The sequence below is a fragment of the Python bivittatus genome, unplaced genomic scaffold (genome assembly GCF_059951505.1).
Source record: "Python bivittatus isolate LINGU-HERP-01145 unplaced genomic scaffold, Pbiv_v1 ctg000580_np1212, whole genome shotgun sequence".
Classification (NCBI taxonomy): domain Eukaryota; kingdom Metazoa; phylum Chordata; class Lepidosauria; order Squamata; family Pythonidae; genus Python; species Python bivittatus.
The window spans coordinates 27,420,457-27,443,553 of NW_028277087.1; the positions used below are offsets into that span (position 1 = coordinate 27,420,457).

The 23,097-nt window shown below is 37.5% G+C and overlaps 1 long non-coding RNA gene across 3 annotated transcripts in view; it reads right to left on the reverse strand.

Moving 5' to 3' along the window:
• Window positions 1-23,097, reverse strand: part of LOC148214701 (uncharacterized) — a 152,855-nt gene that overhangs the window by 73,665 nt on the left and 56,093 nt on the right. For all 3 annotated transcript variants that reach the window (XR_015797686.1, XR_015797685.1, XR_015797687.1), the window contains exons 2-3: window positions 19,005-19,102; window positions 15,687-15,846 (exon numbers count right to left, since the gene is read on the reverse strand). This is a non-coding gene — a long non-coding RNA (uncharacterized LOC148214701). The remainder of the gene's footprint in view (window positions 1-15,686; window positions 15,847-19,004; window positions 19,103-23,097) is intronic.

Consider the following 23,097-nt stretch of genomic DNA (forward strand, 5'->3'; position numbering starts at 1 on the left):
AGAATGAAGCCATAGACACAGAGATTTCCCTATTGCAGGACACAGAAATCAAGGTCTGTATATGGAATTGTGCTCCAAGGTTTAAATGCTAGACTTTTCCCTCCTGCCCTTCCAACTCAGTGGATACTTGCCTGTTCTCTTAATGGTCTTGGAAGACACCTCATCTGTGTTGGCAGAATGGTCCTCTCTAGTTCCTGTCTTCCTAGCTCATTCTTTACCCTTACAAGCACCTTACATGCAGCTTCTCAATATCATCCTGCTACTTTGATTATGTGCCATCAAGCTGTTTTCATCTCCTAGCGACCACATAGAGAGATTTTCTCCATGACAATCTATCCCTAACCTGGTTTTTCAGGTCTTCCAATGGTGCACTCATCACTACTGTAACTGTAACTGAGTCTATCCACCTTGCCCTCTTGCTACTAGGACCACATAAATGGGTCTTTTGCTGAATTTTCTTTCATTGTGCAGAAAAGAATCAGAGCTGTATGTCTATCTGTGCTTGTCAAAATTCTTGGCTTTGGAAAGTTCAGCAATTAATTTTAATTAAATGCACATAAGGAATGAACTAGCCAAACAGGGTGTGCCCAGAGCCGCTTTGAATATAACTTAGAAAAGCCATGTAGAAATCCTTGACATAAATAAAATAAAACAAGTGCTAAGTACAAGAGAAGGCTTATATAATCACGTATTCTTCATTCCTAAACATATATACATACAATATATGCACAAATACTTTTCTTGAGATTGAATCTAGACTTATTCATACTTAAAACAGTTTCGCTGAAATTGCTCTGCTCTAAACATAGTTAACTTTGGTTGTACCTCATTGTATCTACTCCATTGTTGGATTTTAATTGAAAACTAAATTTTAATTAAATTTTATCTAATCTTGGATGAAAAGGGGGAATACAAATATGAAGAGGATATTGAACTGATTGCAGGGAGATCTGATATATATCATTTGATATGAAGGCAACTTTATATTTTTGTTTGCTGCAATCAAGAGGAAGCAGAGTGTGAGGAAACGGCATGGAGTAGATGGAAATTAAAACTATGGGTTTAGTTTCTTTTGAACTAAATGTTAAGAAGCAGTCTGTATGAGAAAATAATAAATATATTAAATTCCATATATCTCCATAGAAGTAAAGTGTCAATTTTTCAGAATTGGGTCCAGTATTACGGAAGAATTTTGTAATGATTAGCTACCAGAATACATTCTGATATCCTACAATATTTATTTTTTTTATTGTCAGTGATATCATGGAGACACACACTAACAGTATATAACATTCAATCTGTTGCAATATTGGTTTAATAATATCTGCCTACTGCAGTGCCAAGCAAAGCAGCTGTCACTTTTCAGCAAGATAGTCATTGCCAGTTGCAGACGTAGAAGAGAAAATTCTAATTAAAAACCTGCTTTGAAATACAATGCAGATTGCAGTCCAAAGGCTAACCAGGTTCATAGAAAAGCAGTCACAGGCAGGTGCTGCAATTCTTTTTAAGAATTAGAGGATTTACAGTATTAATCGCTGTGTGTTTATATGTCAATGAAATACAATATTCTTTCATTGGCTTAAGTACTGTTTAATGTAATGCTTAACATGTTAAGAGATTTGTGCACCCCTATGCCATCCCAGCTTGCTTCTACAGATGGTGATCTAATTGATTTCTATGTTAATATTTCATAGGCATTTAAACTTGTATATAATTCATGTGTCAAACTCATTCAATCATACGGTCATTTTGGATCTCCCAGCTTCTCATCTTAACTGATATTGTCCTTTCTTATTTGAATCCTTAATCCAGCCTTTCCCAAACTGGTACCCTGGGTTGTGTGATCAAAGCAGTTTTCCCCAAGGTTCTGCCCTTCAGTTCATAGAATAAAGGGAGTTTCTCTGGTTAAACAAGCTAGGAATGATGGAACTTGGTCCAACACATCTGGAAGGCAAAAGGTTGAATATGGCTGATATAATTATTTAGCTTGCTCTTTTGATTATGTTCCCTATCTTTTCTTCATTTACCATCTTCTTCATTGACAGATTCCTCTTAATATGTAAATCTATTCATATTTTCTTTTTTTCCCCAGTTCATCTCATTGCCCTTCTATTTTTCCCATGTCTCTCTTTTAATCTTTTCAAGCACGTGATCTTTACTTGGATGTCCACCATCCTTTGTCTCTTCAACTGTCTCCCTGATATTTTTTTTAAGTTTTGGCCAAATTTATGCAAATTAAAATTACTGGCAAGGAGGATTTTCAACTTTTGCCAACTCTAGGCAATTCTTTTTGGAATCTCATTCATGGTTTTCTTAAAGAATTCCAAAACCAGTAGTCTTATTATTGCCATCTGCAATTTGGGATTCCATAACATAGTGGAATCATATTGGGGCCCTGATACCTAACTCAACCTTCCCCTATCTGGGATCTTCAAGATGACCCATCACCCCAGTCAGCACTTCCATGGTTGAGGATGAGAGAAGCTGTATTTCAACAAATTTGTAGGCCACCAGTTTGGGAAAGACTGATCAATCTGCTTCTTTTTTTTTTTTCTTGCATTTTGCTTATTTCTTATACTTTCTGCTCCTCTTTTTGTTTTGTAGTTAGTACATTGTTGAAACTCAGTAGGTTTATATTTTCAATTATCTCAATTGTTTTATTACTTACGTAAGCTTCCCCCCCGCAAAAAAATTATTTTTGTAATGAGATGTATATTGAAATAAATAAATCCAAGATTCTGATAGGCATGTTTCTGAAGTCTAAATTGCAAAGATGATGCTAAATAATGTGCAGTTTCCCCTTTTATTTTTATTTATTCCAAACTGCTTCAGAAGACCGAGGGTTCAGTCAATACTGGACATATAGGACATTAGGAGAGGAGATTTAGTTCCCCTGAAATTTCCCTCAAAAATGTTTCTTACAGCAATTTCTAACTGATCAAAAAACCTCATTGGCACTTTTTTTTTTTTTTAAAGGTAACTGCTCCACAGGGGTGTTTGATTTTTTAGCTTGAGGAGTCAGAGCTAGTTAGAAGGATTAAAGTCCCCCTCAAAATGGTGTGTATCTGACCTGGATTAGCTTCTCCCAAGCATATTTTTTGTGTAAAACAAAGCTAAAAAGGACGCTGTTTGTTTTGTATTAAACATTACATGTACTATGACACTGAGTTCAAACAATTAAAGGGGAGGTTGGACTGTACTTTGATGTTCTACCTGTGAACTTCTCAGAAGGCTTCTAGTTTTCCCTCCTGGAGAAACAGGATGTTGGGTTAAGTGATCCTTTGGTATCATTCAGCAGGTCTTTTCTTACTTATGTTAATCGTTTTACAGGAATTGCATGGCTCTTATTTTTAATCTACATTCTCTTGTGAGATGGACTTGTTCATTTACAAATTACCATTAACACCTGTATGCTGATGTTTTCTATCTACTTTTCTCAGTTAAATACTGTTTGTGAATCCTCTCTATTATGCATTCCCATGACCTTTCAGACTAATTAAAAAAATTAGAATGCCTAATTTTTCTACTTTTCCCTGGTCCAGATGTATGCCTCACTGTGGGAATTATTTTTATCTCTCAGATTTGCAACTATTGGGTCATCATTACCTCTTCTTTCTGTTTTCATTATCTCTCATCTTTTATCTAAGGAATTTGGAAAGATATCCAGTCTCCCCCCAATCTTTTTTACTGCAGTTTCCAGTAAACCTGTGACCTTCTAGATCAGTGTTTCTCAACCTTGGCACCTTCAAGATGTGGGGACTTCAACTCCCAGAATTCCCCAGCCAGCATTGCCAGGGTTCCCCAGAATTCCCCAGCCAGCATTGCCAGAGACTGTTCTAGATAGTCTCTGAACAGTATCTCCTAGTATCCCTTCCTATTTGCCCCGCTGTTGGGACAGCAGGAAAGTCATATTGTCAATATCTGGAGGGCCATAGGCTTTTCATGTCGCATCCTAAATCCTTCACATTTGGTCATTATTTAATTCTAAGAGTTGTTTAAATGTTATTTTAAGTCCGAGTCTCTCAATTAAAAAAACAGATTCTATAAAGGATGGTTGTATCCCAAGCTAAGATGTATTTTTGCTTGATTTGTACTCTCCCATTAAAATGTCACTTTGATGGAAATGCTTAATAAAAAATAAAAAGAGCACTGGAACGTTTGTTCTAAGTCTTACATTAACTTTTAAAATTTCTCCCTGCCTGTCTCTTCCTGCCTCTGAGAAATATAACTAGAAGGGACAATGTTAGTAATTTTTCAAGTCCTTTTTATGTTCAAGCTCATATTTTCAGTATAACATTGACAAATCAGAATTAAGTGGGTATTATTGTCTATTCTTTCTAGTTGTAAATAATTTTTTTCATTCCAGCTCAGTTTTGTTGACTGTTTTGTTACAGGGGAGAATGGACCTGTGCTGAACCTTGGACAGTTTGCCATATTTTTCCATGCTCTCAGACTTGCCTTTCTGGTTACAGCTGCATCGAGTTGGGGTGGGATAGTGAACAAAGGTATTAGGCGCAAGATAAAAACAACACTCCTTTCTCCTATTTATTTGGGGGTTTTCAACACACATGTTTAACATTAAGAATAGACAAATCGGCCAATTCCAATTTCTCTCAGATTTGTATTTTTTTTAAAGTTTGCATTAAAATATGCATTATTTTGGCATACAGTTCTCCAAATATATATATTTTGGTTCACAGTTTCCCTAACGTAGACAGCATTTGCAAATAATGTTAATATGATGCATTTTGTTCATTATTTTTCTGAATACATGTATTGTATACCAATACTTCCTATAAAACATTTTTTTTAAAAATGGTAAATTGCATTGCAAAATTCAGAGAACTACAATTTTTGAATGAATCTAAAAATATTTGATTAGGGTTAGAGTTAGATAACTTTACATATTAAATTAACCCATTTCTCCCCATCCCTATTTCAAGTTATAATATTAAGCTATCTTTATTAATTAATTTATTTTAAAATATTTATATTCTAAGTAGTCCTAATGTATCTACAAGGTTGTATTCCATCTAATGTTAGAATCCATGGCACTGATAACAACAAAAGGTAAACAATGTTCACACTAAAAACATCAGAATGGGAAAACAATCACAGACCAGGGAACCAGAAAAATGAAATTCACAAAAAACAGCAAATCCAGAACAAATCCAAAGTGAGGCTAGTTAGAAGTGGTGGTGCTTTCTTGAAAACAAGACCATCATCCCAATATCTAATACTATCTCTCTCTCTCTCTCTTTCTGTCTCTCTCTCTCTTTATCTATCTAAACCTTCACAAGCAAAGAGGAGGAAGAATCTTTCTACATAAAAACAAAGGTATGCTAGTCTGAGGAACTGAAAAAACAATTCCAGAAGAAAGCAGTGGCCAATTACTTCTATATTGTTTGCAATCCATGAAGTCATCAAGAGTTCAGCTTGATATGAAGCAGATTTTACTCACACTAAGTATGGATTGAAGACAATGGGCTTAACACCCAAGTCAATGAATACTGGGACTGAGTTAAACCATAAGCTTGAACATGATTTAAAGCATAATCCTATATAGTCACATGGAAAGGCAACCGCAGTAAAACAACATGGGTGTGTCTACATAGACACTGGGAGTTTATACTATAGCTGTTCTGACCTACCCAAACTTGTCATCTTCCAAAAGTTCTACAAGTTCTATCACTGCTGAGAATGAAGAGAGTTCCTTTCTGCTGGTCATGGTGCTTGGAACTGCTCTGCATTTAGTAGGACAGTTCTGTTTTACACACACACACACACACACAACATACATACACACAGCTTGGCTTTCTTTAAAGGAAAAATATTTTTATTTTCTTTGTATCAACTCAACATAAAACTATAAAACTAATTTTTGCTCATTATTAAATCCCCACATTCAGAATTTATTTAGATTTTCCATTTGCTCAACACTATCTCCTCTTCTTCCTCCTTTTTTTATACTCAATGCCAGAGTCGGGAGAGAGGATGATCCAATTGATTAGATCATGTCTGTTTCAGCCTGACCCAATCAGTAAAGTAATTATACGTTTACCTAGTTAAACATTTTTTAAAAAAATGTTTCTCCACTCTGATTATCCCTAAGGTGACTCATTTGGTACAGCCTAACCTTGATTAGTTCAATGTCAGTGGAAACATTGGCAGTCAAGGAAAGATACCCCCTCCCATCCCAGGAGTAAATGGTAGTGGGAGGAAAGCATGACCTTGTCTGCTATCATGCGAGTAAAGGAGATGTAGCTTAACTCAGGAAGTATTTTGACTGTTCTGTTAAAAACAGCTAAAACAGCAGCTGCAAACAAAACACATTCTACTACATTATAGCAGCCTATAACAATCAATATTTTCCCAGATGGGTTGAATGCAGCTCCCCTCTACACCAAGCAAGGGAAATATGCTATCTTATGAGGCTCCTTCCATTCCACCTTCAAGGGAATCTGGTTCAGGTTACTAAAAAGAGGTCCCATGGTTCAGAACCATCATTCTCCTGTATTGTTTATTCTTCTTCCTGGGTTATCTTCCCAGCTTGGTGCTTCCCAGATAGCTTTAGGACTAGAGCTTGCTGGGAATTCTGGGAGATGTAATCTCAACATATCTGGAAGGCACCAGCTTGGAGACTGAAGGGTCTAACACACATTTGCCAGCTTAAAAAAAGAGATGCCATAAGACTAAAATTATCCATAAAGGATCCATACATGTGAAGCTGGTGGTGCATTCATAGTTGAACTGTTAAAGCACATGGAACAATGAGGAAATATAAAAGTATCTCACATGACACATTCGTGTCTGCATGAGTTCTCCACTAACTTCAGAAATATGTGTGAGGGGGATGCTCAGAGACTGTGTTGGTAGCAACATAGCAGACCAGTAGAGCTCCTGAGAAAGCAAAAGGAGAAATAGGCATGCTGAACGGAAATACCCAAGGTTTGCAGAACTACAACAATTATTTCTCCTCCCCCTAAAAGCAACCCAATGAGGACTGAGGAAGTTTAGATTAGCCTGAGAAAATGAAAACTGAAAACCTGGGTGGGCATGACTAGAACCAATGGAATTGGAATTGCAGAGAAGCAGATTCTGATTGACATCAAGAGACACTTTCAAATGGTAAGATTTATTTGACAGTGGAATAATGGATTTTCTATTGCCGGGATCTAAGCAGGAGATACAAAGTTTCTGTAGTGGATATTATGGTATCCTTTATATTGCCTGGAGCTTGGACTAGATGACCTTGAAATCTCATTCCAGCTGTTAATTCTGTAGGGCCAATAGCCAGGAAGATGAAGTCACTTTACTCACAAACAAGCAAAGCTTTGTTACTTGTGAATCAGAAAATGTTCAAATTTGGGACAAATCAGCCCAGAGGAAGTCTGAGAAAATCATCAAATCTGATACTGCTTTCCTTTTCCTTGGTGGAGTTTCTGTTTCTCACTTATAGCACAATTGGTGACGTTTCTTTGCATCAGCCATTCAAAGCTAAAGGCTGCCTGTTTGTCTGGAACTTTTGTTAGAGACTCAAGGTGTTTTTTTTTTACAGAATGACCTTCCATACTCAGAAGTCCTGACTTAGTGGGATTCAGTCCCAGCTTTGCAATCATGCTGCATAAACTTGTACATTTTTTTCTATTTTTTGGTGTCAATGCCTTGGTTTTAGGATGAGGCATTTTTAACCAAAATATCCTTTGGGTATTAATAATCAAAAAGTGGATAATTTCTCTACATTTTTCTGCCCTGAAGGTAACAGCCTGGCATTTTTTAAAATTGTTGCATATATTTGAAGAACCAGGACCTTTATACATATAGCAATAGTGTATATTTGTGCCATGTGGACATAAGCCCACTAGGGACTTCACTGAGACCATGCTTTTAATTCACTAACCCAAAATCCAACATGCAATATCAAATCCCTGCTTTTGTTTTTACTCTTGCCATTACGATCTTTGACTGAAGTCTTAACAGAAATAATTCATTTCCACTATAGGTGCATGATCTGCTTGCTTCTCAATGATTTCTTAATCTATGGCAGTAGCTGGTACCCCAACTTTCTAAACAAATTTACTCACAGGGGTTACAATTGAGAAAGCAATAGAATTACAATAGGAAGAAAGCAATAGAAAGCAAAGAGCAGCAGTTCAAAGTGTCACCAACTAGAATCATTGTTTCTCAAACTTGGCAACTTGAAGACATATCGACTTCAACTCCTAGAATTCCCCAGCCAGCAGTCCACATGTCTTCAAGTTGCCAAGTTTGAGAAATACTAGTCCTCGGGTTAAGAACGCCTGGGTTACAGATGACCCATAGTTAAGAACGGAGCCTATTGTAACAAAAATTGAGTTAAATACACAATGATTCAAGTTAAATACACAATGATTTGAGTTAATTACATAACACTACTTATACAGTATTATACAATAATACTGTTCTGGCTTACATACAAATTCAAGGACAGACTTTGGGAATGGAACTTGTTCTTAAATTGGGGACTACCTGTACTGAACTAGATGATGTTTAATTACAAGTGTGATGACATGAATATTTTAATGTTATCTAGGTATATCCACCCTTACCTGTCAGTATGCAGGCAATCTGCAACATGATAATTACAGCACAAGATTTTACCTATTACATTGCAGGGGCGTCCATGCATAAAAAACAAGGTAGAGCTTTGACCATACTGTCATGGCCACCATTTTGACCATACCCTGTGGACATACACGAGTACATGTACAATCCTTGGATTCCTTTCACCATACCACACCATCTGAGCTGAGCTCCAGCTTTCTTACTATGTGTAATCAGCCCTTCTTGCTGGTGTCAAGAAAGGTGAATTAAGGGCTACAAAAACATGATGATTTTGAAGACAAATGCAAGTTCGACAGGGGATGGGGGTGGAGAGTACAATTCCATTGTATTAAAGTAGAATCTGAAATTGAATTAGCCAGGCCAAGCAGTAGCACTGAGGTTGGATTTAGGCAACTTTCCCCCTAAACTGAAGGGGGGAGAGGACACATCCAGCAATGTGCTTTTCTACACGCTTGCTGTGTAAATGTTGTTGTTCCTGGATTTCTCTCCACTTCTTTAAGCCTTCTAAAAATTTGTATTTGGAGATGCAGAAGAACTGCTTATGTCACATGCTAGTCCCAGTTCCACTTTTTGTGGACAAAAGAGCAAAGGGTCACATTGCGGCTGATCTTCTATGGAGAGGACAGTGAGATCATTATTCATCCGGGTCTTTAATGCATGCATGTGCACCCACAATAGCAGCCAGTACCACTTTTTATTATTTTTCTCAAAATTAGCCAGACCTGGCCTTTTGCATTTGGCTAGATCATAATGAGATCAGAGCAGAGGTTTCATTGCATACATCTTTTGAGAAAAAGACATATTTACATAGTATGGACAGCTGCCGATTGATTGTCAGTGTGGTTTTGGCAGCTCTACCGGAACATTTTATTTACTCTTGTTGACTGTGAGTTTGTGCAACTTATTTATTTTGTTCTAATCTTGTTAATCATCCAGTTGCCTTCAATGAAGATTGCTTTTATGATCCAGGGAAGCTGGATAACAATGCAATATTTTTGTAAATGGGGCTTTAGTACTGCTAGAGTGATAGCACACAGAGCCCCGCTGACAGAGAAGGTGTCTTCTCTTGCCTGTTAAAACATATTTTAGTCACACAGAATGAAAAAATAAAATGTGTCCAAAAGAATATGATCATCTTGTAATATGAGCATGCATATCTAGATTTAAATGTAGGTGTGGGTATTTAGCCAAAGGCAACATCTGACGTACTGTGATTTCAGTCTGTTCTGGATGGGATTGCAGGACGCTTAAAAAGATCAAGTTAGCATGTCAGGATTCTTTTAATCTTCATGTTTCCAGAAGGATAACTTTTTTTTTCTTCAGCCAGAACAATAAAAACATGGGGCTTTACAGAAAAACTTATTCCATAAATATAAAATACATTTGTCTCTCTTCAAGGTGTCATAAGATTCTCTGAGGATTTCCTCAAAAACATTTCATAGTGTTGAGCAGCGATTGCTCTAGTGATAAATCAGTAATTCATATCAGCACATCTATGGCAGGGAGATGCTATAAATTTCTAGTTTGGAAATGCTCTTTGTTGCCTTTAAATTATAGATGTGTCTTGAAGAGAAAACTTCATTGCTGAAGTTGGTTATTTATTCTCTAGTTGCTTCCTTGTCTGGCTGTATGACATGGTGGGTGAGGATGAGGGGGTTTGTAGTTCAGTATATTTGGAGACTCTCAGGTTGGGAAATACTCATCTACTAGATTGCTGGATAGTTATTGGCTATCTAACACAGCATTTTTCAATCAAAAGTAATGGCCTGAACACTCATCAAACAACAACCTTGCTAAGCAGTCCTGGCATGGTTGGTTCTCAAATGGGAGACCATATGGGAATCCTTTTATGCCAACATGAATTTTATGGAAAGAAGCTGCAAGATAACTACAGTACATGCATTGTATTAAGTGCCTTTCCACCCAAATATAGCTTTGGTAGGGCCTAGAATCTACTATACATGTAAAAGATCATTTAGAATTCTAGAGTATATTAAATAACAGTTTATTAAATGACAAATACAGTAAGGGTCAGTGCTAGCTAGCTAGCTAAATAAATAAATAAAGCACCTCTTTAATTGGTTTTTAATAAATAGTCCTTTCACCCCTTTGCTTTCTAAGCACTAGTTTTTATTTAAATTGTGACCATCCTTTTGTGACTTTTAGCAGTATGCTTCTCAATTATTTTTGCTTTTAAAACCAACCTTCCCAAAGGAATAGTCCTTGATTATGCTAATTAACCACATTAACATCCTTCTTAATTTGTAATTATTTTTCCTAGCTTGTGATATCTTTTTGACCCAAACACCTGCTATTGTGGTTTGGATTAACTTTAATTACCTGAATAGTTATGAACTGCCTGATTCCATTTCATGTTCCTTTTAATCAATCCTCTCACTTTTGGGAACCTTTCTTTGAGACCATATGACTGCAATACCATGGTTTCCAGAAAGATACACAAGAGACTACAGTATATATATAGTGGATTGTCCTCTTTGTCCAGGAAGATATATGGCCATAGAAGAAGAGTTTTACTCTTGCAGGCGACCATTGTTGTGGGCAGAGACATCTCTACCACTTATTGAGAAATCACCAATAGGAGAGCAGTGGTGTGATGAAAATAGTAACAAAAGGGGTTTTTGCTGAGGTTTTGAGGGAAGGTTTTGGATTCACCGTATCCAAAATATTGCTGTCCCCTGATCTGGGTAGCACCATGGCTCAAGCAGGTTCCAGGCTCGAGAGGTCCTGGAAATAATCTCAAATGGCAGGCAAAGTTATTTTGTGGGGCAACAATACTTGGGCAGCCAGGTCCAGACACTTGCTTACTTGCTGGCAATACTCCCTTGTAAATAGCCCAAGGTTTGCTCAGCTCTTCAGTAATCTGTGCATAGGATTGCAGTCTTTACCTGTAATTTACTTTTTACTTTCACACTTACCTAATGTCTCAAAAAGATATGCATGCATTTCATTAAAATGATTTAAATGTGATTGATTAATTAATTGGTAAATAAAGAACTGGAAGACCTAGTGCTCATTTCTGCACCTTAATGGGGGTTGGCTGGCTGGTTGGTTGGAAGGGATTTGAGAGGAAAATAACAGCCCTGAAATGATGATCCCAATATATTCCTGGTTTTTTAGAACTCCTAGTAGCTGCACATGAGAGGTATCAAGCAGCAAATCATATGAATGAAGCATGGGGTTTATGGCAAAAATAGTTTGGTTTGATTTGGCATGACTCAGTCAGGGCTCTTTCTCAATCACTGCTTCTCATATAACTTAGTGCTGTCAACTCCAGTATATTTTGGGCTTCATCTAGTTTGGAGTATATATTATGTATTTATTCCAAATGATGAAAGAAGAGTTAAGATACAAGATGTTCATGCTTGGCTTTTTCAAAAATGGAACTGTGATTTAGAAATGCTTTTTCACTTGTTTTTTTGTGCTGTCAATTTTTCTCTAGTTCACTAAAAAGAAGACCAAGCTATCAAAACAGTCAGTGACTTAGCAATAAAGATAATAAAACAATTGTCTGGTACAGACATCAACTTGAAAACACTATGGGTAATTAGGCACCATTGTTTCTTCGGTTAGCAAATATTTCAATTTAGTCTGTTGCCAAACTAGGGACATGCTGGGAGGCCCGATATATTATCTCCTGCAAATTAGGCCAGCTCATGATACAGCTTGTGAAAAAGAAGGGGTGGGAGAAAAGCTTGTGCCTCTAACCAGCTTTTTTTTTTAAAAGAAAAATACTCATTTTTTTTCTTTTAAAGTTTTATTTTTACATTATTATACTTTTGTTGTTAGATATACCTTGTTTTACACTTTGGTAGTTGTTAGGACTTAAATCTTTTGAAAAGCATATTTTGGCTTTAGCTGTGCAATTGTGAACTTTGAATTGTAAACTTTCAAAAGATTAGGGTCAGTGCTGAAATAATTTTAATGTTTTTTAATGGAACCTTATTTTATTTTGAGATAAAACTAAAGTGTATGCAACATTCCCCCAACAAGGTAAGGGCTCCTTGACTCCTGGTGACTTCATTCACACATCTACGTATGCAACCAAACAAGTGGCTTGCTGTTGCTTTCTTTGAGGATTTTTTTTTTTGAGGGGTTCTACTTCCCAGTCTAGCCTACAGCTCTGGCATTTGCTCATGGTCACCCATCCAAGGATAACCAGGTCAGTCTTGTGTAGCTTCTTCATGATCTGCCAAACTTGCTAGATGCAGCCCCCTGCTATATATATATAAAGGTGAAGAATCCCTTGAGCTGGCCTCAGTTCCTGGTGACTTCATGGACACATAAATATAGGTTTCTGAGCAACAGTACAGTGTTTTACATTCTTCTGGGATATATTTTTTTTAAATTTCCCAGTCTAGTTTCCAGTCTTGGATTTTCCTGGTGGGTGATTTCCCACCCAAACCAGTTCTGATTCTGCATAGCTGCTTGCAATTGGCCAAAGTTGGCTAGGTCTTCTTTACTTGGACAGCAAGACATTCTCTAATTCTTAGTATGTAATGCCGATATTTATTTATTTAAAATACTTGAATGGCCACCCATCTTAAATTATTGAGAACAATCCTTTGCAATGCAGTCTGAATGTAAGCATAAAGTTGGGGAAGGCAGATTTAGAAATATCAAGAATTCTAGCCTAAGATCCTGTTCGAAGGACAGCCAACTGGATTCCTTCTGGGAAGCCCTCCTGCAGGACATGAGGGCAACAGCCCCTCCTCATTGCAAGTACACACAAATTACAAGGGATTCCCTGAATTTTTAATTCCTGGAATATTTTGGTTCAAAAAGATATTTAGCTGGAGTCCTGGTAGAGCAGACCAAGTATCATGCTTATTTAGAATTGTTTTCTCTAAGTGGTAGTGACCTCTTGTAGGCAACTTTTATTTCATTTCTAAAAACCATCTGGGGTCATTCTTGGTCAACATCTGAGGTTATTCCTGGTTATTTCACCTGGGTTTATTTCTTCAAAAGGAGGCCATATGGCACTCTTTGTGCAATATAAATGAGAGCCAATATGCTTAGTTGTGGATTAGGACAGGGGGCTCCCATTCATCTGTAGGAAACAAGGTTGGCTGTGTGAGTCCATGAGGAATAATAAATCCAGTATGAAAGCTTGAACTTGCTTCAGTGTCATTTGGCTGGTCCTAATGATGGTACTTCCACAGTACTAAGATTTTTTTTCCTTATGCAACAATATATGTTTTGTCTATATATTATTAAACACATATCCCACTTTTCATTTAAGGAGCATAAGGTGACACACAGAGTTGTCTCACTCCTATTTGATCCTTAAACAGCTTTTTGAGATGTATTTGGCTAAGAGTGGGGTGTGGACAACCCAAGCCCCCTTTTTGCAGCCCTAAAAGCCCTTCTGTTAACGATGGATGAAAACTAAAAGCAGAGTTTCCTATTATTTCTGAGGAGGAAAACACACCTGCCAAAGGTAATTAACCTTTCATGGTTCAAAAGGAAAGGGGGGGGGAACCCAACCTGCCATCCTAAATCCTGCCTCACCCACATGTATAATGAGGACTCACCCAACTTAAAACTTCTAGGCCCCCCAATGTCAAATGGGGCTCTGGTCCACCAAAAGGTTGCCCCTCCCTGGGATAAGAGACACTAGTTAGGCTAAAACATCCACATTTCTCTGCCTACCTCAGAAGGTTCTTATGAAGAAAATATACATCAATTCTTGGTTGAATGAACTTGGTATAGTGGACTTTGGATATGATGCACAAAATCTGTCCATAAACTGTATGGTTCTGCACATGTATAAAATCCAGTTTTCAGTCTTACATATGCATAAAATGTTTAAAATATACATAAAATCCCATTCCCATTTTATGCATAAAATATGTAAGCATTTGCCCCTTCCCTCCATTAGTCCATTAAATCAAGGGTTTACTACATAGATCTTTGAATTTTTTGGTGGAATTTTGCAAGAGATGAGATATAATGGAAAACATATAATATAATAATATAATAAGCAGATCACATAGTGACTAAAATATTGCTATATTGCCTTAGTGCTTGATGCTCTGTGTATGTATTAAACTAAGGCTCCCTCACATCCAGCTAGTCTGATGATGTCATGGACAGACCCATGTCCTTGGCCAGTGTACACATGTGGCTTGCCATTGCCTTCTTTGGGGATTTCCCCCCCAACTTCCTAGTTTAGTCTACAGCGCTGGTATTTCCTGGTGATGTCCCATCCAAGTGCTAATATGGTAATTGTGGAATACAGAGGCACACTTTTGCGTGAATCTTTTGCCTTTAGGTGCAGTGGCATTGACCTCACCTTCTGTTATAACTCTCCCAACAGCCAGCCACATAGTGAAACCACCAGCCCATGTGTACCCTTGAAAATGATATGTGATTTTCAGAGCTCCTTCCTGCTGCAATGAACTAAGGATTAAAAAGGTGAACAACAAAAAACAAAACATAGCCCATCAAGTTTTTGGATAATGAACATTTCTTCTTAGAAAAGAAAAGTTTTGAAGTCTTCCTGGAACTGCAGATTTATGATTTGCCACAGGAACCCATGGGGGCTGCTTCAGCCTACGCATACAGTACTTGGTTTACAACTATGGCTTGCCACCACAGAATTCATTCTTTATGACTAATTTCCACTGCAATGCTGCATTGTCTGCTCATACAGTACAGTACAGGATGCTGGAAGGGAGATTCAACCAAAGGCCAAAGAGTAGAAGAGTTATTAATGAAAGAAAAGAGGGAAAAAAAAGACTTGTGAGGGGGAGATATCAGGGAATATTTTGACATCAGGAATATTTTATACATCAGTATATTGGACAAGAATGTAGGGAAGATAACAAGAAACAGTTCAGTAAGGGTCCAACTTTCGTACTTAACATAAATTGCAGAAAGAAGCCTCTTGTCCCTTTTCCCCCTTGCTACCTCAGCCAACAGTTGTACCCAGGTCAGAAACATCCTCCTCAAAATGCATTCTTTATTCCATTTATATCCCATCTTTCTGCCAAGGTACCCACGACAGGATGTGGGGCAAACACACCCCTGTCCTACAAAAGGCTCTTACTGCCGCCACTCACCATCTGAAGCCATATTCTGTCCAGCTGTATGGCTGCTCTGCTGAAGCCTGAGCATCAATGCCATTGACCAAAGGGCTGTGTCAGGCTTTGTGTGGTATATCAAGAGCGCACTCCGGAAGTCGGCAGGGCCAGAGCCTGCTTTGGGAAGTGGCTTCAGGAGCTTTAAAAAAGTGAAATCAATGCTTTAAGGATGGGCAAGAAATAAAGCACAGTTTTCCTTCTTAAAACACCTCAAATGCCTTAGATTCAAAAGGGGTCTGCTTTGGCTCTTCTCACATTGGGTGATTCTGGGGATCACTAAAGTGATATGGTAGGATACCCTGGGTCGCTTTTTGCAACTCTGCATAAAACATTAAAAAGCTACCAGTATTCTGTTCTCAGAATGGCCAACTGGTGCCTCTAGGAAAGCCCCAAAGGCAAGCTTGAGTGCATTAGTGTCCTCCCCTCATGTTTCTACGATTTGTCAGTTGGGAGCATAGAGTACTGGTTCTGATTCTGCTGGAGCTAATATATGCTTACTCCTCACTGTTTCTCATATTAGTGAAGGCTGAGTCCATTGCTTCCCTATATCAGCTACTGATCACTGCTGGATGGACATATTCCTGAGCCATCTAGAGTCACCCGTTGGGGGGAGATGGGTGGCATACAAATTTAATAATAAATAAATAAACAAATAAATATGATATTTTATAGTAATACATCTGCTTCCTTTTCACATTGTAGGAGTTGATCTCCCCTGTGCTCTATGTATGGCAGCAGTTTGATTATATTTCTGTAAAGAAACAGGTGCAGGGGAATTAGACCAAAGCACCTTTAAATTATGATTTTTTTTAAAACAAGTAATTTCTTATGACATAATAGATGAGATAATTGGATGAGATTTGCAGGCATGATTACCCTTTTTGTAGGGCGCAAAAGATCAATTTCAGGTTAACAGTATAATAGGGTGTTTTTGTGTGTGGTGTGTGTGTGTGCAGAGAGAGAGCTTTATAGATTCAGGGGGAAATTTCCCTAATCTCCTTTGCTCAATACACAACATTTAGGAAAGCTGCAAACGTTCTAAAGATGTCATTTGGTAAGAAACCAGTCAACTTTCAGAAAAATAGGTGCAAGGGATTTGGAGGTAGTCTCCTTTAAATTCAGCATTTTCTTTTTTAAAAAAGGGAAGTCCATAAATTTTTGATGTTGGACAATTTGATGAAATTTAAAAGTAGAGTAATGTAAGATTTAGTTTTACTCTGCCAAAGCACTGTTTAGAGAACTGCCAATGAGGTGTTTCCTTTGATTAGAAGGCATCACTTCTATTCCTCTTTTCCTTTTCTCCTTGCCATGGTATAAAACAGAGAAATGAGAGCTAAAATTAGAGGGGTTGTGTTAGTTGTTCTGTTTTGTGGAAGATATGTTTGCTTTCTGTAGTGCTCCAAAATAATGAATCACATAAAAAGTTTAATTAAAGTTGCAATTTAGGTTTAGCTATCTCAGTGGGATCCCCTTTACATTTTCTAACAAATCAGTATGAAGTAGCTCAATTTGACTTGAGATTCAGTGGAATGCCCATAGGTTTGAAGTTATGACACTCCAGCATTGGAACCCCTGCTATACTAGGATCCTGGAAGAGACAGAGAAGAAAAAACATACACTCATAATCTTTCTCCTGTTTATTGCTACTACTACAGCTGTCTTACAATACTCTTTTGCTCTGCAACTTCCTGCTTCTTTCTCTTGCTGATTCCATCATCCCTCAATTTTCTGCTTCTGAGCTCATTGATTGCCCTAAATGAGTAATGTGCTTATTTAAATGAGCAACACAGCCAATGTGTTCATTGCACACATTAAAATGTCTGATGCTCACATTTGAGAAATTGTACCCAAACACCTTGTTCAAGCTATTATTTCTGCATTAAAGATGAACTTGTTATTTACATTAAAGCTCCATACTGAAATACTTCAGAAATTGGCAGCTTTGAGTTTGCCTTATTTTTCCTTTTTCTTATGTCTTCTCTGGTGAACAACAGTAAAGCTCTGACAGTTTCTTCTTGGTACTTAATTATAATGATACATCAGTGATTTATTGTTACAGTATGTTGTAGATCCTGATAAATACAGTCTGAGGAGGATGAAATCACAGCTTCATTTCCTGTGATCTGTGAAGAAGAGTTGATGACAAAGCAAAATAAAACAAGGGCACTATCTTACTAGATTTTAACACTTTTTTCAAATTTTACCTGTAATCCATAAGAGTCTAACCTAATAAACTAGAATATACCAAAAAAAAAAAAATCCAATTAAAATTTTATTTGAAACCTGGAATTATAGTTCAGATTGTAAAGCAAGGATTCTCAGTGCATTGCCAACAGGGATCACAGCATCCTCCAGTTTCTTAGACTATCAATAGTCTCCTAAGCATCTTGGTCATAATCATCTAATGTAATCATCAATTATTTCAAAATGCTCAGGTGTTTGTGCATGAGACCTTTCAATGTTCCAGCATGAGATTGCATGTGATTTTGGGAGTAAAATTATAAGATTCTTGTAAGATTTTATTATCTTTCAAGATCTGGGATATATTCAAATTTAAGTTTTGTGAGCAATGTTGCTGACTTCTGTTTCAAAGAATTGCTGGTTTCTTCAAATGCAACAGGAACACAATCTGAGACCCAAGATTACACTTCATTTATGCAATGCTTATTTAAAACCTTTTTCAATTTAATGACATACTTTAATCAAAGAAACTTATTCTGGTGATGGTAATCCAAGCAATGTTTTAATTTGCAGACGATTCCCTTTTTGTGTGATAGCATTCATCAATGCACACTGTACTCCCTGCCTCTTCCTGTTTGCTCCTACCACTCTCTATTGTTTCCCAGCTGTTCATTTAGACTATAATCTCCTTGGGAACTAAGTTCTGCCTATACTGCTTATGTAACACAGGGAGTTTGATTGCATATATCAACATGTCAAAATGGCTGGTTTATCCTGGGTTACTAAGAGCAAGTTTACTGTGATTGGATATTGCCAGACTAGGCTTTTATTAAGCTACAAATCATGGGCCTTTTTGAGAGGTCCAGAGGATGTCACCCACTATTTCTCCCACTACTTTTTCCCACTGTTTTGCTTTTCAGAAACAAAATCCATTCAGGAGGACAAGATGGACTGTATTTCTAGTTAGCAATACAAGCCATGTATCAAATAGTTTCATGCATCATGTTAAGTTACAGTTTAGATTAATGTGACATACAAAGAGGGGTTGGTTATGAAATTATGATATATTTCAAAGCAGTAACACTTGTTGGTTTACTGATTGCAACTGTAGCTAACCTTGATTTGCAAACAAGGACAGATGATTTGATTGCGGTTTCCTAGGTAATACTTGCCCAAGTCTCCAACCAATCTGTGTAGTTGCAAGATGAGAATAACTAAAGAAGAGGGAAAGCAAAACAGGACTTGGTCAAACAAACAATGATTATCTTGCTCATCTGCAAGATTGACTCTGGTTTACTTCTGGTTCATTCAACAAACCATGGTTAAACCAAATTACATTTAGCATCATTGTCTGAATCAGGGATAGGTACAGTACTAATAACCAGATTCATTAACTGTACTTTGAAATTCCTTCGTTTGGAAGAAAGAGAAATATGTCCTGAATGGGATAATTGACAATGGAAGCAAATGCTTCCTCACTGTTACCTGGCCAAGATAATAGGAGAGGGAGATGCGTGCATATCATGAAAAACTCTGATCTAATGTTAACATGGAAATAAGGCCATGCAGACATGTTTACCCATATCACATATACATTTGTTCATTAATAAGTAAATAAACAAACAGAACGCCTGAATTACGGCTTTTGGATTGCATTCGGTTATTTTATAGATAATATCTTCTGGGCCAGAAGGCAAGGGCATGCATGCTGATTGAGGCCTCTGTGTCCAGAAGAGACAACCGCTGGATCAGGGTTCTGCCTACTCGGCATGTTCCTTTTGTTTTTTTCTCTTTCACCGTTGCTAAACATGGGGAATATTTTTTTCATTCTTAAAGAAATATTTATCCATGGCCCTTGGGATTTAACTGAGAAAAGGATCAATAAGTTCACTTCGTGCTCACAAACAACGCAGGTCTACTGCACCCTCAGTCCTTGGAGAGAAAAGATATTGATTTAAGTGCTGCCTTGCCTTTGTTAATCTATACAGTGTTTTTACAAGATATTGTTAAGAGGAGGACGTCTAGCAACGGGCTTGGAGTGAAAGCTTAGTTTTAGGTTTTACAGAAACACTTAAAAATGCATAGAAATCTGCCCTACTCATTTGCCATTTTAAAGCCATGCTTTTATATAAGCAACTTCTTCTTCAAGATATTATTATTTTGTTTCCTCTATTCTCTTAGCTTGAATGCCGATGAAACATTTTTAAACCTTGCCCTCCTGTGGAAGAGCAGGCTGCCAGGCTGCCTTCTTTCCCTCCTATCTGGGCCTTTCCCTCAGCATCAGCAGGGCAGAGTTGCCAATAAAGCTGCAACCTTGACATGGGTGTGGGAAGAGAGGGAGGAGAACGAAGGAGACACGCGCTCTGGAAGCTCTACAGCAGTGTTGTCCATTAGCTGGACAGTGTATGAAACAATCTCTTTAAACAAAGTCCTATCTCTTCTGGCATACATTCATAATAATCAACTTTTCTTTTCCCCCAAGCTACTTGAACAGAGACTTTTTAATGTCAAAGCACTTTGAGGTCTAATCTCTGAGATGTCTCTGTTATATTTTCCTGGTTAGCAGGTTCCCTGTTAATCTTCACTCAGAACACCATGAACACTAGCTGCTAGGGCTGGTCCACATAGAATATTGATACTGCTTTTATGTCACATTTTCTACCATTGGTTTTGTTTATTTAACCCTTCCTCAACCACTGTAATCCCCAACCACCTGAAGATGTTTGGACTTTATTCCCCATAATTCCCAGCTGCTCAAACTCCAAAATATTTTAAAGGCCTTCAGTGAAGATTCGAACTCCAGCCTCCTTGATGTCATCCTCTATTGTACCAACTGCTATTCCTCCCTGTCTCTCCCACAGTCTCCCTAATAACAGGGAACCTGCTAACCAGGAAAATATAACAGAGACATCTCAGAGATTAGACCTCAAAGTGCTTTGACATTAAAAAGTCTCTGTTCAAGTAGCTTGGGGGAAAAGAAAAGTTGATTATTATGAATGTATGCCAGAAGAGATAGGACTTTGTTTAAAGAGATTGTTTCATACACTGTCCAGCTAATGCAGAGGCCAAGTTGTCATTTCAACAGATTTGGGATTGCTGGCCAAGAGTTGCAAAATAAAATAGGATTTTCAAATCCCTACTTTAATTAACTCCAGTGGGATTTACATGTCAATGGGGGAAGTTGATACCAAGTAGTGGTCTTAAAAAGTTGAATTCCCATGGTCTTAAAGGCAAAACTGTAAGGATGGGCTGTTGTTTAATTGGTTAGCCCTGCATTTTTTGACTATTTATTTAATGGTCCATGATTGCAGAAAGTTTGAGAAACACTGTGCTAGACCATTCTCATTTTAACTGGGCACAAGAACCATCTGCTTCAGCCAGATTGGGGCTGTTTTTATTGCATCTTAATTTGTAATTACTTCACATTTTGTCCTGCTTATGTTGCTTATGTAAGTTTTTCTTCAATTTTAAGTGCAGTTATTGTTTTTGGTTGCATCTTTCTAATTATTACTGAATGTATGCATTTTTTAAAAAGCAGATTATTAGTTGACTATAATAGCAAAAAAGTAGAATACAAATTCATTGATTTAATAAAACTATGTTAAAACTGTATTTTTTGTTTGTGTATAAAAGAAATTGGGCCATGTTCCTGATTTACCAAGAACTAGGGCTGAGCTGAAAATCTTTTTTTCATTTTCTCCACACATTTCCTACCCCTGCTAGCATGAATCATCAACCTAAAACATTGCCCTGATTTAAAAAAAAAATGTAGTGGACTGCCATGATAATTTCTCAGTATCCACATTCCACAATCGGAATATTTAGTGGGATGGCTATTTTAAACATTACCACCATGAAACAAAAAGCAATGAAGAATCTTACAGAAAACAGGCCAAATCCTGCCCATCTTCTATTGGGAAGTTGACCCATTTTTAATTCATGTTATAACTGTACAGTTTAATACAAGCTATTAGCATTTAGGAGAAGAGTTGTTAAGGAATTAATGTTTTCATGGTAAAGAAAGGTAGGCCTACACAGCATACACATATCTAATATGACAAACCCTGGGTCCTTACATCTGTCAACCTTGATCCCAGCCAACCCTCCTGACCTAGCTAATGTTACCTTTTTAGTACTGTTTAATTTATGAAAATGAATAGGAAACAAGCCTGTTACAAGGCAAAGCTCCCACCTCAGAATAACTATATTCCCAACAGTGTCTCTGAGCCCCACATGGATCCCAAAAATGTTCTCAGGAACTAAAATGGTCTGTGCTTGCCACCCAGTGCTTTGCTTGCCTTCTAGAATATGGGTGTTTTATGACTGGAGACAGCCCATTTGACAGCCAGTTTGGTGTAGTGGTTAAAGGCACTAGGCTAGAAAGAGGAGGAGACTTGGACATGAATTAGATGGGTGACTTTGGACCATCACTCCCTTCTCAACCCTAGGAAGGTGATGCAAACCACTTCTGAAAAAAGTTGCCAGGAAAACTGCAGGGACTTGTCTTGAAGGTACGTACACACACACACACACACACACACATACACATGCACACACAAACACACACACTGACCAGAACCATCAGGGTAACCCAGGGTGAGTTGGAGTTGGATGGTACCTAAATGGAATGAAATAGTTAAATAAATAAAATAAAACTACTGGCCCAAAAAGTTTGGGCACCAGTGACAATCCATTATGTGGAGTTTGCACTTCAGATTGCAAATAGGGAACCCCCAATTTAGTAATCCTGTACAACAATGTTTCATGTTCATGGAAACCTGGCATATTGGATAGAAGGTTGGTGGAAAGGAAAAAGTTTAACTCTCAATATAGCAAATGTTTGGGTCAGAGGCACATCTTTTTCTGGGCCAGGGCCTGAGGAAGCCCACCCTGCAAAAACTTAGGGGCAGGAAAGAATAAAAAATTAATTGGATTTAATTTTCCTTTCAATTTAATTAAAATTAAACCTAATTAATTAAATACAGTAATATCCATCATTTATTATGATTGTTGCTATTTAGTTATTTATTATTATTGTTAGGTTTTCTAGCTCCTGTCCCATTAAAAATTACAATTGGGAAAAATTCTGAGGAGGGCATCCAAAACTTGGAGGTTGCATGTAGCCTCCCTGCTTTAAGTAATGGCTGCTAAACATAAAATATAGGCTTCCTGGTATCATTTTATGTATGTATGTATGTATGTATGTATT